Source organism: Sorex fumeus, unplaced genomic scaffold (genome assembly GCF_029834395.1).
Source record: "Sorex fumeus unplaced genomic scaffold, SorFum_2.1 ptg000078l, whole genome shotgun sequence".
NCBI lineage: Eukaryota > Metazoa > Chordata > Mammalia > Eulipotyphla > Soricidae > Sorex > Sorex fumeus.
Genome location: NW_026606135.1, coordinates 10,925,388 through 10,942,516, shown reverse-complemented (window position 1 = coordinate 10,942,516; position 17,129 = coordinate 10,925,388). Strand labels below are relative to the sequence as shown.

General features: G+C 38.1%; 1 protein-coding gene across 2 annotated transcripts in view; it reads right to left on the bottom strand.

Annotated features, from left to right (window-relative positions):
• The window catches only part of PLCE1 (phospholipase C epsilon 1), a 343,363-nt gene that overhangs the window by 268,651 nt on the left and 57,583 nt on the right, over positions 1 to 17,129 (bottom strand). The gene's annotated exons all lie outside the window — the stretch shown is intronic.

Genomic DNA, 17,129 nt, shown 5'->3' with positions numbered 1-17,129 from the left:
TTTTGATCTTCGAGAAAAGAGCTTCATTTTTACCAGAAACCTGTTATAATCTTCCTACACAACTGGTTTCTCCAGCTTATCTCAGCGAGAAACACATTTTGCAGAAATTTTTCTCAGGCCAGGAAAAAACAAAACGAGTTTAACTTGAAACTTGCCATGCTGAGCATCCAAGTCCCTTGTCCCACAACTTGCTCTTTGCTGACCCTTCAAGAAGCATGCTCCCTGCCATTTCTTGAGTTTCACAGAGAAACACAGAAAGATTTTATGAAAGTTGAAAAAGGGCAGAAAAAAACAAAAAGTCCAGTATTTTTGCTTGGGTCCATACAGACCCTAATGCATCACAGCTGCAAAAAATATTTCCTACTTAGCAATCAGAGTCCGGGAGTTCAATATAAAAGCACTAATCCTTGTAATTTTCTTGTAGGCAAGCCACAAGAGTACTCATTCCTTCAAGGCACAGAGAAGCAAAGTCTTGCCAAACACAGAAAACTAAGAAACAGACATGTAGTATAAGCTGATCTTATTTCTCATATTACGATTTTTACATGCCTTTATTCTTTCTATATAATAAAATTTCTAACCACTTCTATCAGCTAAAACCTCAGTGTGCCATTGCTAACATCAACATCATCAACAACAACAATAATAAATAGTAATCATACCTATTAATTATTTACTAGGTGCTAGGCATTTGTTTAAGCCTTTATACATATGAACTCACTCGATCACTATATTTTACAGCTAAGAAAGCTGAAGCTTAGAGAGGAAGAATAACTTGTCCAAGACCGGGCACATAATTAACCTTCAATTCTAAGCCACTCTGCCTTGTACACCACCCAGAACCCTGACCTACATACTAGATGCCATTAAAATCGTGAAAATTAAAGAGGTGCCCATGTGGATATTGTTTTTAACTGCCATTTTGTTTTAAGGAAGGAAGCAAAAAAAACACAAATAATGCTTCCATTATACCTGATGTAACTGAACAGCATGCCAAGTTTAATCAAACCCAGGCACTTCTTCAAAAGCCACAATGGAAACAGAAAAAATAAGCCATTCAGAGCAGAAAGAGAATGCTGAACGAGTGCCTGAGTAGAAACAGGGCCCACTCACTACATTCACTAAAACATAAAGAAAAAAAATAGACTTTGAAAAGCAGTTAAAATGTCAAATGTTTAGAAGCACTGCCATAAATCACCTTCAAACATGGTAGAAGATGATTTTTTAAAATTATTTATTTATTTATTTATTATTAGTGAAACACCATGAGGTAGAGTTGTAGACTTACAAACTTTCATGCTTGGGTTTCAGTTATACAATGATCGAGTACCCATCCCTCCACCAGTGCTCATTCTCCACCACCACTGATCCCAGTAGCCCTGTCACCCCTCTCCTCCCACTCCACCTCACCTCTGTTGCAGGGCATTCGCTTTTGCTCTCTCTTTCCTTTGGGGTGTTGTGGTTTGCAATAGAGGTATTGAGTGGCCATCATGTTTGGTCTATAGTCTACTTTCAGCATGCATCTCGCATCCCGAGCGAATCCTCCAAACACCCTTAATTTGATGTTCCCTTCTCTATCTGAGCTGCTTTTTCCCCCAGCATGTGCTGCTGGCTTCCAAGCCATGGAGCAGACCTCCTGGTACTGATCTCAATTATTCTTGGGTGTTCGTAGAAGAAGATTTAAATGGAGAGCAAGGTACTACTGCCCAGGCCAGTAGTATATGAGTAAATAAGATTAGCACATAACAAATATTTCTGATAAGTAAAGCATTGAGTTATTTTTCCTCTTGCCTACTTCCTAATGTGTTGGCCTGCTCTGCATACCAGTTGGCTCCTCTAGCTCACCTCACTACTTCTTCAGATCTCAACTTCCTTAGAAGAACATCATTTTGCCTTTAAATAATTATTTATGTCCAGCTTCCCCCACTACCTATTACCACTTTTTCTTGAGATCTCTACCAGGAGTTTGTTTCTTCCTTCTCCTTTAACAATCAGGCCTCTAGAAATCCCACTTTTCCAAAACCTTTCTACATGGTCTCAGTCATCAACCTGACACATTCCCATCTCTACCTACTACGCTGCTGCCATGGCCTCCTGGTCTAAACCACACCTCTCATATTAACTCTATCTTCAGGAACAACTGGGGTCAGCCATTCAGCCTCATGTTATTCAATACATTCTTTTTCACAATCTACTTTTCTTGTTCATGATGGTATCTGTTTAGTCAAACTTCTTTTCTTCCATTTTCTTCAGTATCATCATTGGCCTGTGGGTCTGTTCCATAAAAGCAAAAGTAGAGAGAGAGCAAGAAGGATATTGTCTGCCATAGAGGCAGGGGGTGGGGTGGGGTGGGGTGGGGTGGCAGGAAGGATACCGGGGACACTGGTGATGGAAAATGTACACTGGTGGAAGGATGGATGTTCAATCATTGTACGACTGAAATTCAATCGTGAAAGCTTTGTAACTATTAAAAAAAGTTTAAAACTGCATGCACTAGAAACTGCCATTTAGACAAAGCAACAATATCAAGTTATATATTGATAAGTGCACATGCTCATACTATGGAATTATAAAACTCACACGAAGGGATTAGAGAAATTACAGAGTGGGTATAATGCTTGCCCTGAAGGCCACCTATCTGGAATAAATTCCCAGCACCCCATATGGTTCCTGAGCCCTGCCAGTGATTCCTGAGTGTAGAACCAGGAATAAACCCTGAATACTGCCAGGTGATACCCCCCAAAAGAAAGCCAAAACCAAAAAACTCACAAGGAAAGTTTCCTATGAGCCACTCATTTCTCAGACTTCCCACAGATGACTTGAATATTTTTGGTGAAACTTCTGCTATTATTTAACTTTTGGTAATTCCATGTTTATGAGAAAGCTTTCCTTTATAAAATCAAATGACAGTATCCCAGAACATTAGAACTAAGACTCCAAAGTGTAATTGATTCCCCACCCTCATTTTACCAAGGAGGAAAAAGTATCCTAAATGGGTTAGGAAATTTTTCCTAGATCCCCAAATTTACTTCAGTTTACTGGTCATCAATCACCCACGGTTTTGATGGCCCACTCAACTCTGCTTGCCCTTCTTAATGGAGAGGCATAAATCAGGATTTCCCAAAACACTCATTCTTTAACCTAGGGGCAAAAATATATTAATTAAAGCAAATTCTTCATTGAAGAACTGTATGAAAGTTCATGTGTCCTCAGATTCAATACACTGATAATCTGAGATATCAACTGCATCCACTGGATCTTTGTCTACCTGCCAAGTTGACAGATGTGTATAGGACAGGGGTCGGGAAGAAGGAGTGAATATGGGAACACTAGTGGTGGGATTGGTGTTGAAATACATGCCTAAAACTCAACTACCAATAACATTATGAATCACAGTTCTTTAATTTTAAAAACCATCCATGTGTACCATGACTCTGGTAGAACAGCAAATAAAGGTTAGGTATAAGAAATGCAATGTTTTCTCTACATGGATTTTATAGAATGCTTAAGTTAAGAAAAAATATTTTGCAGAGATTGAGTTTCATACAGCCTACTTGTGAAAGGGTTTTTATAGTTGTTGACTCCTCTGCCATTTATGTTTATGATTCCAGAGACAGGCACAATTCTAAACAGAGTTGAGACACTGTGTCCAGCCAGCTCTGTCAAAATTCATGTGCCATAACAGGTACATATTGTAGAACTTAACAATTTTAATAGGCATTTCAACATAGTGTAACAAATAAAAAGCATTAACTCTTCCTTTAAAATGTCATTAGTACTGAGCAGGCAGTTTTATGTCATTCCAGTTAGTTATATTGGAGCCTTTTGGGGGCCACACTCAGCAGTACGCAGAGGCTACTGCTGGCTCTTTCTTAATTCAAAGAAAAATAAAGTCATAACACACACACAAACACATATACACACAAAAAAACTAAGAAGAAATATAAAGGTAAAGGTAAAGGCCCTCCCGTTGATCATTGATTTGCTCGAGCGGGCCCAGTAACCTCTCCATTGGAGACTTTGTTGTTACTGTGTCTGGCATATCAAATACGTCACGGGGAGCTTGCCAGGCTCTGCCGTGCGGGCGAGATACTTTCGGTAGCTTGCCAGGCTCTCCGAGAGGGGCGGAGGAATCGAACTCGGGTCAGCCATGTTGGCTGCGTGCAAGGCAAACACCCTACCACTGTGCTATTGCTCCAGCCTAAGACACAAATTTTTCCTAGTTTTATAGGTCCAACTTCACTGCTTCATGATTAATCTTTGCAGAGATGCCAAACTGATGAAAATTCCCAGGTACATCAATTTTTCAGGCTGGAAACGCTGGGGTTTTCTTGGAGTGGGGCCAGGCAGCCTCCCCTCATTCCCCATACTTCTGGAAACCCCAGAAGCCAAACCCACATCCCACAGTCACTGTTATGTAAAGTCCCTGGCCCAGTCTTACAAATCCTGGAATTCCTAGAGCTACACCTCCAAATTCAGTAATACCGTCATCCTAGTAAGAATACACCAAATAAGATAGGAAAGTAACATAGAAGCCAACTAAGCTCAATAAACAAAAACAATAACATCAGTGGCTCAATTACCAAGAAACAGCTTAGTAAACCCTCAAAGACGTAATAACTGCATGGTGAGATATAACAATTTTCACAAATTTTATTTTACTGAAGTATTTTTTGGATAATTTCATTAGCCATTTAGCTTAATGAGCAATATAAAAAGTTTTTTTTGAGAGTTAGGGCTTTTATTTATGTATTTATTTATTAGTGAGGCACCATGAGGTACAGTTGTAGACTTACAATTTTTTTTTAAATTTTTATTAGTGAAACATCATGAGGTACAGTTGTAGACATACAAATTTTTGTGCTTGGGTTTCAATTATACATCAAATACCCATCCCTCCACCAGTGCCCATTTCCCACTACCACGGATCCCAGTATCCCTCCCATCCCCCCATCTTCCCATCCCACCCTGCCTCTGTGGCAGGATATTCCCTTTTGTTCTCTCTCTCCTTTAGGGTGTTGTGGTTTGCAAAAGAAGCATTGAGTGGCAATCATGTTTGTCTATAGTCTACTTTCAGCATGCTTCTCCCATCCTGGGAGGATCCTCCCAACTTTTAAAAGACTCTGAAAAACGCATAAAATTAGTGTTAAAAGTAGGTAAAGGGATATTCCTGATAGCTTTTCAGTATCTGTACTGCAAACCACAATGCCCAAAAGGAAAGAGAGAGAGAGGAGAGAGAGAGAGAGAGAGAGAGAGAGAGAGAGAGAGAGAGAGAGAGAAGAAAAGCAGGCTGGGGGTGATGGGAGAGAAACTGGGGACACTGGTGTTGGGAAATGTACACTTGTACAGGGATAAGTATTAGAACACCGTATGACTGAAACCTAATCACAAGCAGTTTTTTAAGGGCCTATCTTACAATGATTCAATAAAAAAAATTTAAAACATGTGTAAAATTGGAAGGAAATTCACCAGATTCTCATAATTGTCATACTTTGGGGGGATGAATTACAGATATTTATAATTTTCTCTTCTTTATATTCCCAGTTTCATAGAACATCTATAAATAACATTTAAAAAATAAGTTTCTTTACAAAATAATATTCCTAGTTATTTTGTTTCACAAAACAGATATATGTGGTGTTTGAGAAAGTAAACCATACATTCTGGGAGATCTTAAAAATACATTTAAAAAACTTATCTAGTCTAACACTGCTTCCTTCACTTTCTTTCAACACTCTCATTTTAATACTGGTAAAATCTAAACATCAGTATAAATTTAAATGCACTGTGCTGACTTTTCAAAACAAAACTAAAGGAATTAGTTTTTAGCTTTCAAAAAATTCATAGATACTGAAGTAGGACAAAATTATTCAACAATATAATCTTGCTCTACAAATATCCATAGAACAGTCAAGTAAGCTATAGAAATCACTGATGAAGTATTCAGGTGAGTTATGCCTCAGAGTGGATTTTGATCATTCAAACGGATACGTGGCTGCAACAATGACACAATCATGCATATTAACATGAAACTATTGAATGCCTTGAATGGCTATTAAGTCTTGTGTGAAAGTCTATCTTCCTAAATTACAATAAAGTCTCTATGAGTAGGTATCATAGAGTATCCCTATCATGTACCCTCTGTAATAGTATCAATGATCATTACTAGTACTGTACTTCTTCCTTTTACAATAAAATGATTCATATTCATCTTTCAGATCACAGATATAAATTTCAGTTCTTCAGATATACTCTTAAAATTTCGGCTCTTCAGATATAACTTAATCAGGGTAATTTATTTAGGCTTATCCTCATATTCTGTGACTAAGAGAGCATTTTTATTTCACTCGAATATTTGTGGTCAGATACTTTTGTCTGTTCATAGTCACTATAAGGATGTTATTCATGATTAAGGTAATTCTGTCTACTGTAAGAGATACACCTGAATTCTCATAGGCTTTCCAGAGCATCTCATTTCACATTCACAGAGTTCAAACAAGTGCATTCAACAAGATTTCTACACGGTGATTTTGGAGTCAGTCTCCTTGCATCTTGCCCTCTATCTGCTTCCAGCTCTTCACCTCCAGCAGATGGATGGGAAAAGAGGAAGAGTAGAGGATGGACTAAAGGTTCTATTAATAAGTCACACCTGTATGGGGGTGTGTTTCACCTCTGACTACATTAGAGTGTTCCAAACTTAGGCACATGGACACATTTAATTGTGAGGGTGTCTGGGAACATGGTCCAGGTGGGTGCTGGAGAAAGAAAAATACATTTGGTATTTTCAAAGTGAGTTTTTTAGATATTTCCTAAAAATATCTGAAAAAATCCCATTTGTTTATGTTTTCTTCCACTTACATGGTCAGTGCTGTTTCATCCTTAAAGATGCTTTTAGCTTCAATGTCGTGGAGAGTTCTGCCTACATTTTTCTCTATGTACCTTATGGATTCATGTCTGATACTGAGGTCTTTAATCCACTTGGATCTGACTTTGTGCCTGGTGTCAGACAGAGGTCAGAGTTCATTTTTTTGCAGGTAGCTATCCAGTTTTCCCAGCACCACTTGTTAAAGAGGCTTTCCTTTTTCCACTTCACATTTCTTGCTCCTTTGTCAAAGATTAAGTGGTCATATACTTGGGGGTCTGTGACAGAATATTCAACTCTGTTCCATTGGTCTGCAGGTCTGTTTATAGCCCAGTACCATGCTGTTTTAATTACTACTGCTTTGTAGTACAGTTTGAAGTTGGGGAGGGCGATGCCACCCATCTTCTTTTTCCCAAGGATTGTTTTAGCTATTTGTGGGGGGTTTATTGTTCCATATGAATTTCAGGAGTGTTTTGTCTATTTCTTTGAAAAATGTCAAAAAGCTAAGAAGCTTCTACACTTCAAAAGAAACAGTGACCAAAATACAGAAAGAGCCCATAGAATGAGAAAGAATATCTACCCAATACCCATCTGATAAGGGATTAATATCCAGAATATATAAGACACTAGTAGAATTGTACAAGAAAAAAACCTCCAACCCCATCAAAAAATGGGGAGAATAAATGAACAGAAGTTTCCTCAAAAACAAAATACTAATGGTCAAAAGACACATGAAAAAGTGCTCCACATCGCTAGCCATCAGGGAGATGCAAATCAAAACAACAATGAGATATCATCTCACACCACAGAGACTGGCACACATTCAAAAGAACAAAAGCAACCAGGGCTGGCGTGGATGTGGGGAAAAAGGAACAGTATTTCACTGTTGGTTTGAATGCCCACTAGTCCAACCTTTCTGTAAAACAATATGGACAGTCCTTCAAAAACTAGAAATGATATCTGTACCTATATGTTCATTGCAGCACTGTTCACAATAGCTAAAATGTGGAAACAACCCAAGTACCCTAGAACAGACGACTGGCTAAAGAAACTTGGTACATCTACACAATAGAATACTATGCAGCTGTTAGAAGAGAACAAGTCATGAAATTTGATTGTAAATGGGTAGACATGGAGAGTATCATGCTAAATGAAATGAGTCAGAAACAGAGGGACAAAGAAGTACTGCACTCATTTGTGGAGTATAAAACATAGCATGAGACTGACTCTACTCCTAGCAGATACACGGGACAGGAAGATTGCTCCGTAGCTGGAAGTCTGCCTCTTGAGCAAAGGGAGAAGGCAGCTGGAATAGAGAAGGGATCACTAACAAAATGATAGCTTGAGAAACCGGTTGGGATGGGAGATGTGTGCTGAAAGGACATAAAAGGACCAAACATGATAACCTCTCAGGGTCTGTATTGCAAACTATAATGCCCAAAAGTAGAGAGACTCTTCACAACACCCTTTATTTGGTGCTCTCTTCTCTATCTGAGCTTCCTTCTCACCTAGCACATGTGGCTGACCCTCCCAGGGTGGGAGAGACATGCTAAAAGTGGTCTATAGACCAAACATGACTGCCACTCAATGCCTCTCTGGCAAAACACAGTACCCAAAAGAAGAGAGAGAGAACAGGGAGGAATGCCCTGCCACAGCGGCAGGGTGGGACGGGGGGGGGGGGGGATGGGGGGGAGGGATGCTAGGACCCGTGGTGGGGGAGGATGGGCACTGGTGGAGGGATGGGTACTTGATCATTGTATAACTGAAACCCAAGCACAAAAATTTATAAGTCTATAAGTGTACTTCATGGTGTTTCACTAATAAAAAAAATGATAAAAAAATAAATAAAAAAAAAGAAATTTATTAGGAAAAAAAAACAAAAGTAGAGAGAGAGTATGGGGAATATTGTCTGCCATGGAGGCAGGGGATGGGTGAGAAAGGGGGGTATACTGGGGAGATTGGTGGTAGAGAATGTGCACTGGTGGAGGGATGGTGTTTGATCATTGTGTGACTGTAACCCAAACATGAAAGCTTGTAACTATCTCACGGTAATTCAATAAAATTAAAATAAATAAATAAATTTTAAAAATAAATTGAAAAAAGGAAAAAATCTGAAAAAATTAATTTTCAAAAAAATTTTTCAAAAAAAATATTTTCAATCATCAAAATGAGTCTCCTTTATAAAACATACAACCACACTTGTACCTTTCTATATCTAACAGTTTAAGAACCATGCAGAAATGAGGGATTCCCCTGGTCTGGATCTTTTGGTGTGATTTGATTTTCATGACATAAGAAAGTCACTTTAGACCACAAAGTCCACAACAGAAACTCTGTTTTGTTTTCTTTTGCTTCATAGTACATCCAGAGGTACAATTTTAAGGGTACATAAGAAACAAATAAAGAATCTTAAAGAATCTTTTGGTTTAAGTATAACATATCAAAGAACACAATATCAAGATTAAGAATTAAAATTTCCTCCAAAGGTAACAACATATTAGTTGGAATCACAAAAAACAAAAACAAAAAACTGATCACTTAAAAAATTTGATATTACAAAATGTCTTTAAAAACAACAAGTAGTTATATTTTTAATAGTTGGGGGCCTGGAGCAGTACAGCAGGTGGGCATATGCCTTGCACATGGTAGACCTGCATTCAATGCCCAGCACCATATACGTTTCCCCTAGATCTAATAGGAGTGATTCCTGAGTTCAGAGCCAGAAGTAAGCTTCAAGCACTGCCGGTGGCCCAAAAACTTTTCAAAAAATATTACATGGTACAAGAAAGAGTGAATAAAAATTGTGCATCAAGGAGCATATAACCCTCCTAGGCACAAAGGCACAAAGAAAGTATTTAGGCGCCACTATCAAACACTATTATGGCTAAGAAGAAAAAAACGGATATTTCAGACTCTGAAATCCCAGGAAATCAGAATGGAAGAAGGAAACTGAAGGTCTCACGAAGATGAGATGGGGTAAATACATTATCCTTCAGAAAGGAAACAGTGGTGGAGTTGGAGCTAACATCGGTCTCTCCCCTTTCCATTTCTAGGTCCAAGAGCTTACTAAAGTTCATCTGTCACCACCTCATTTCTGGAACTGTATAGAGAAGCTGCATTTTGCAGCTTGCTTGGGTTTGATTTCATACTCAGCCGGAAAAATCAGCAAGGCCAACTTCTGATTGTTGGACAGCTGAAGCTCAGGGGGTTGACTGCCCCCACCCTCATGCTATAACAATGTCTTAATTGTGTCCCAAGACATTCAGACTTGAAATTTTTTCCCTTGGTGATTTATATTTGTATTGACACTATCATTGTCTATTTTTCCAATCCTGAAAATGTGCAAATCTCAACTTCTGACAATTTACTTTCTATAATTTAAAGTTTGTACTCGGGAAAAAATATCTGGCCACCCTGTAAAATGGACTGACTTCTGGTTTTCAAATCTACTCTAATTTTCAATTTCATTCAGAGACTGGAAGGCTGGCTTTGACTACAGTGACTAGCACCTTGGCAGCTCCAGTTCCTGGTTGAAATGGGATATCCCAAATCCCTATCCCAAGCTTTCATTCAAAAACTATGAGGATATTTTAAAAGCTAGAATAGTTATTCCCCCCTTACCTTCCTAATGCAATTCATTAAACCTTTCTCGAGGTCCTGCTAAACGACAGTCACCCTGAGGTCAAAGTAAAGGCTAATGTTTGAGTACAATGAGGAGTTGTGCTTTGTAGGAGGGGCAATATATTAGACAACTACCATTGAGCGGAGTAAAAACACCATGTGTACTAAAAATACTGGTGATGTGTACAATATTTTTTAGAGAGAGCACATTCTTCTATTACAGGACTTTATAAATTGCTATTATCAGTAATAAAAGCCGTCGAGATACCAACCACAGTGGCTAAAATTAGTTGAAATAATCTTTATATGCCATGTTTAGTGCTTTTTCAGATATTTGATCCTCATGACTCTATTAGGTGTTATTTTCATTATTCACATTTTACAGGTGAGAAAAATGGAGACTTACTGAGATCAAGTGAATTGCTGAGGTTCCATTTCAAGTTAATAGTGGAGCCAAAACTCCTTCCAGAGCCCAATTTTTAACAACTTGCTAGCTTGCCCATATAACACATTCCATTGTTATGAAAACTCAAAAAAATGGGGGTCCTTCCAGAAATTTCCCTTTCAGAAAGTATTCTTTGGGATAGTATACTTCAGGTTCACTGGGAGGATTTAAAAGTGTATCCCTGGCAATTAATTGGGAATGCCAAATGGTTTTGTGCAGCCCAGACTGTTTCAATTTCCAAACACCAAATAAACTTTTAGTCACGGAGTTGGAGAATAATAAAATAAAAATGAAACCTTGAGGGAATAATATGAATCACACCTTAAGACTATGATTTTTTCAGTCTCCCAAAGTCATCGTTCTTTATATTTCAAGGCAAAATTAACTGGAAATGAGACATAATACTATCCTTATTCCCAAAACAATAATTGGATTTCAGTCCAAGTAGAAAAGGGCACTTTGGACTTTCTTTGTTTCCTTTTTAGAATTAAAAGGAGAGAGAAAAAGCAATGAGAAAAATAAAAATTCCGTGATTTTGTGCTTAAGGAAATAAAACGCAGTATGTTTAGATTGCAATGCAGAATCTAGATGTATTTTTATCAGCATAATTTCAACTTTCACCTAACACATCTGTAAAAGAAATTATCAATATACAAATACTCTGCAGTAAATTTTGGTGCCACGCAATGTAAACAGATTTATCTACTGCTAGGTCGTTTACTGTTCTCCTCACTCTCTTTTACATGCCTTTCACCTCAAGAGTGAGGTGAAAGAATGAATCACATGTACCTTTTCTCAGAGTTTAATGATCTCTTCCTGATTTAGTATTGGGGAGGAGGAAAAAAGATGAAAAAGAGAAAAGAAAAATGAAGAAATCCCCAAAGGTTATGAAATATATTTTCTGCCAAGTAAATTAAATTATAATAGAATCAAACTCAGGTTTAAAACAGAAAATACTATAGAATATACCCATCACATTAAAACAACATACCTCTCTTTCATGGGCAAAAGAGAAAAAGAGTTTATTAAGAATTAGGAAGGGGTTGGAGTGATAGCACAGAAGGTAGGCATTTGCCCTGCATACGACTGACCGGGGTTTGATTCCCAGCATCCCATGTGGTCCCCTGAGCACCGCCAGGAGTAATTTCTGAGTGCAGGAGCCAGGAGTAACCCCTATGCATCGCCAGATGTGACCCAAAAAGCAAAAGGCAAATAAAGGAAAAAAATTAGGAAATATATATATTTTAAATATTTGAAGAAATTTTTAGTGATAAATTTGTTATATTAAATACTTATATATTTTAAAGGATAATTCACAACTATTTCCACTTAAGAATCTACAAAAGGGTAAGTCTGCTTAAACATTTAAAAAATTGAAAATTTCATTGAAATGGTAATAAAAAGTCTCCCCAAGCACAAAAGTCCTGGCCCGGATGGATTCACTAGTGAATTCTTCCAAATCTTTAAAGAGGACTTACTCCCAATCCTCTGTAAGCTTTTCCACGAAATTGAAATATCAAAAACACTTCCGAACAGTTTCTACGAAGCAAATATCACACTGATAACCAAAAGCAGACAGAGATACCACAAAGAAAGAGAATTACAGACCGATATCCCTGATGAACACAGATGCAAAGATCCTCAACAAACTACTAGCAAATAGAATCCAACTACTCATCAAAAAGATCATACACCATGACCAAGTGGATTCATCCCAGGGATGCAAGGATGGTTTAACATTCGGAAATCAATCAACATAATCCATCTTATCAACAAAAGAAAAGATAAAAAGCATATGATTATATCAATAGATGCAGAGAAAGCATTTGACAAGATCCAGCACCCCTTTATGATGAAAACCCTAGCCAAAATGGGTATAGAGGGGACCTTCCTCAACATAATTAAAGCCATCTACCACAAGCCTACAGCAAGCATCATCCTCAATGGGGAAAAACTGAGAGCCTTACCTCTAAGATCAGGGACGAGACAAGGATGCCCACTATCTCCACTGCTGTTCAATATAGTACTGGAAGTACTTGCAATAGCGATTAGGCAAGAAAAAGATATTAAGGGCATTCAGGTAGGAAAGGAAGAAATCAAGCTCTCACTATTCGCAGATGATATGATACTATACTTAGAGAACCCAATAACCTCCACCAAAAAACTCCTAGAAACAATAGACTCGTATAGTAAAGTTGCAGGCTATAAAATCAATACCCAAAAGTCCATGGCTTTCCTATATGCAAACAGTGAGAGAGAAGAAAGCAACATGAAAAAAACAATCCCGTTCACAATTGTGCCCCAGAAAATCAAGTACTTAGGAATCAGCTTAACTAAGGAAGTAAAGGACCTGTACAAAGAAAACTACAAAACGCTACTTCAGGAAATAAAAGAGGACATGAGGAAATGGAAAGATATCCCCTGCTCATGGGTCGGGAGACTTAACATTGTCAAAATGGCAATACTACCGAAAGCATTGTATAAATTCAATGCAATCCCTATAAGGATACCCATGACATTCTTCAAAGAAATGGAGCAAACACTCCTGAAATTTATATGGAACAATAAGCCCCCAAGAATAGCTAAAGCAATTCTTGGGAAAAAGAAAATGGGAGGAATCAACCTCCCGAACTTCAAACTGTACTACAAAGCAGTAATAATCAAAACAGCATGGTACTGGAACAAAGGCAGCACTGCAGACCAATGGAACAGGGTTGAATACACTGACATCTCCCCTCAATCATATGATCATCTAATCTTTGATAAAGGTGCAAGTAATGTGAATGGAGTAAGGAAAGCCTCTTTAACAAATTGTGCTGGCATCACTGGACGGCTACATGCAAAATAAATGGGCTCAAAACTCTGCCTAACACCATGTACAAAAGTAAGATCAAAATGGATTAAAGACCTCAACATCAGACCAGAAACCATAAGGTACATTGAAGACAAAGTTGGCAAAACCCTCCATTACATTGAAGCTAATGGTATCTTCAAAGATGCTACGCCACTGGCCGAGCAAGTGAAAACAGAGATAGATAAATGGGACTATCTTAAACTAAGAAGCTTCTGCACCTCCAAGAAACAGTGACCAAAATACAAAGACAGTCTACAGAATGGGAAAGGATATTCGCCGAATACACATCTGACAAGGGGTTGATATCCAGGATATACAAAATACTGGTTAAACTCCACAAGAAGAAAACATCCAACCCCATCCAAAAATGGGGCAATGAAATGAACAGAAACTTTCTCAAAGAACAAATCCGAATGGCAAAAAAGCACATGAGAAAATGCTCTACATCATTAATCATCAGGGAGATGCAGATCAAAACCACAATGAGATACCATATCACACCTCAGAGATTGGCCCACATTCAAAAGAACAAAAGCAACCGATGCTGGCGCGGATGTGGCAAGAAAGGGACACTCCTTCACTGTTGGTGGGAATGTCGACTGGTTCAGCCCCTCTGGAAAACAGTATGGACGATTCTCAAAAAATTAGAAATTGAGCTCCCATTTGACCCAGCAATACCACTCCTGGGAATATATCCCAGAGAGGCAAAAATGTATAGTCGAAGTGACATCTGCACTTGTTTGTTCATTGCAGCACTCTTTGCAATAGCCAGAAACTGGAAGAAACCTGAATGCCCAAGAACAGATGACTGGTTAAAGAAACTTTGGTACATCTACACAATGGAGTACTACGTAGCTGTTAGAAAAGATGAAGTCATGAAATTTACATACAAGTGGTACAACATGGAAAGTATCATACTAAGCGAAATGAGTCAGAAAGAAAGGGATAGACATAGAAAGATTGAATTCATCTGGGGGATATAAAGTAACAAAATATGAGATTAATACCCAAGAATAGCTGAGATCAGCACCAGGAGGATTACTCCATAGCTTAGTGGCCAGTCGGGCATTCTAGAGGAAAGGGCAGCTCAGATAGAGAAGGGAACACCAAATAAAGGGTGTTTGGAGGATCCTCCCAGGAGGGGAGATGCATGTTGAAAGTAGACTATGGACTGAACATGTTTGCCACTCAATCCTCTTTTGCAGACCACAACACCCAAAAGGAGAGAGAGAACACAGGGGATTGCCCTGCCACAGAGGCAGGGGGGGGATGGGGGAATGGGGGTGGGGGGAATATTATTCATGGTGGTGGAAAATGGGCACTGGTGGAGGGATGGGTATCTGATCATTATATAATCAAACCCAAGCACAAAAAATTGTAAATCTACAACTGTACCTCATGGTGTTTCACTAATAAAAAAAAATTGAAAATTTCAGAGCAGCAATTTTAAATTTGGAAAAAGGAAAAAATCAAGGAAAATCAATGAAACCAAAAGATTTTTTAAAAGAAAATAAATGGGTAGACCTCAAGAAAAACTGAAAAATTAAAAAAGAAAAATGAGACAAGATATCAGTATGATAAATGAAATTCGATCTCATTATAGACCTTGCACAGATAACAGAAGTATAAGGACTACTCTGAGCATACTAAAAAACTTGAAAGAAAATAATCCATTCCTTAAAAATTATAAATGACCAAGAATTACCAAAAATAAAATAGATAACCTGGAGGGCCCTTAATTTTTTAAATGAATAAATAAGATCAATTTTAAAAGAGCCACATAAAATTTTAGAACTGATAAAGATAATATTTGAAATAAAAATTACCTAAAATTAAATAATGGAGATAAAAAGAAATCAGTAAACTTGAAAATACATATATAGGTCCCCATTATTCTCCTTGTCTCCCATAGTTTATGTTTATTTAGATATCTTACTATTTCCAAGTGGAGTTTCTTTATAGAAGATTTTTTAATGACTTGGCAGCAATGATTCTTGTATCTGTTGTTTATCTGAAAAGTTCTTTAGTCTTCTTTTGAATGTGAGCAATAACCTAGCTGGATAGACTATTCTTTGTGGCAGACCTTTTCTATTTGGTGATTTGTGTACATCACACAATTCCCTTTGGCCTGCAGAGTGTCTGTGGAGAAATCTGCTCCTAGTCTTGTGAGGGATCCTTAATTTTTTTCTATTTTTATCTTGCCCTTTTTAGGATTTTATCTTTTTTTTGACAATTTAATTACAACGTGGTGTTTATTCAGTGTGTCTTATTGAGCATCTGTTTGGGTTTATTTTGTTTGAAACTCTAATATTTCTCAATATATGTCTAATTTCTTTCTCAGCTTGGCAAAGTTCTCAACTATTATTTCCTCAAATAAAAAATCTGAAGTGTTCTCTTTTCCTTCTGGGACCTCTATGATGTGAATGCTGTTCTTTTTGATACTGTCCCATACAGCTCATGTTTTATCATTATTGGTTTTGATTCTTTATTGTTTTTGCTGTTCTTTTTATATGGCTTTCACTTCTTTGCCTTCAAGATCACGGACTCAAGTTTTGCTTTCTATTCTGCTGCTGCTTCTATTTATTTATATATTAAATTTTAGTTTACTATATTTACTAATTCTATGATTTTTGTTTGAACTTTTCCTAAGCTTTCTTTTATATTTTTCTCTGTCTTTCTTAAATTTCTCTTCCACTGATTTTTACCTCATTGAGAAGGATTTGAATTCTTGCTTTGAAGAGAGTTTACATAGTTCTGTCATATTAGAAGTTCCTTTCAGCATCCACCTTAATCCACTAATATAAGAGGTGAGTTCCACTATCAATCTATTACATCTGATGCTCCATGAGGGTCTTGGCTGAGAGTGGAATCAGATCTGAGTAGCAACCAGGAAATCTGTGGTCATAGTTACATGGTTGTGGCTGTGGCTCTTAGACTGAGTGGGCCTGGATGATGACCAGGAATTTCTGGCAGAGAGTCCTAGACATTTGATTTGCACCCAGGTACGGTGTGCTTGTGGATAACGCAGAGATTCAGTCTTCGGTGCTTGACCTTGCTGTGACACTGAGTTTGAATGGGCTTGGTCAGTGACCAGGAGGTTGAGAATGTAAGTGCCCAGGACAACTGTGAATACTCATAGGTGTAGTCTGGGTAGCAGCATCAGTGCCCAGAAGTCACCAGACTACCTCAATCATGCAGTGCTGGGCTGTAGCTAGGGAACCCAAGTCAGAGCAGGTTTAAGAAGGCTGCAGCCTCAGTCCCAAATGGTGACAGAAGGGGCAGCCCAGGGTTAGCAGGGAGCAAGTGTGATGGGCCCTAGGCTCACCAGAGTGTAGTACCCTTCCCTA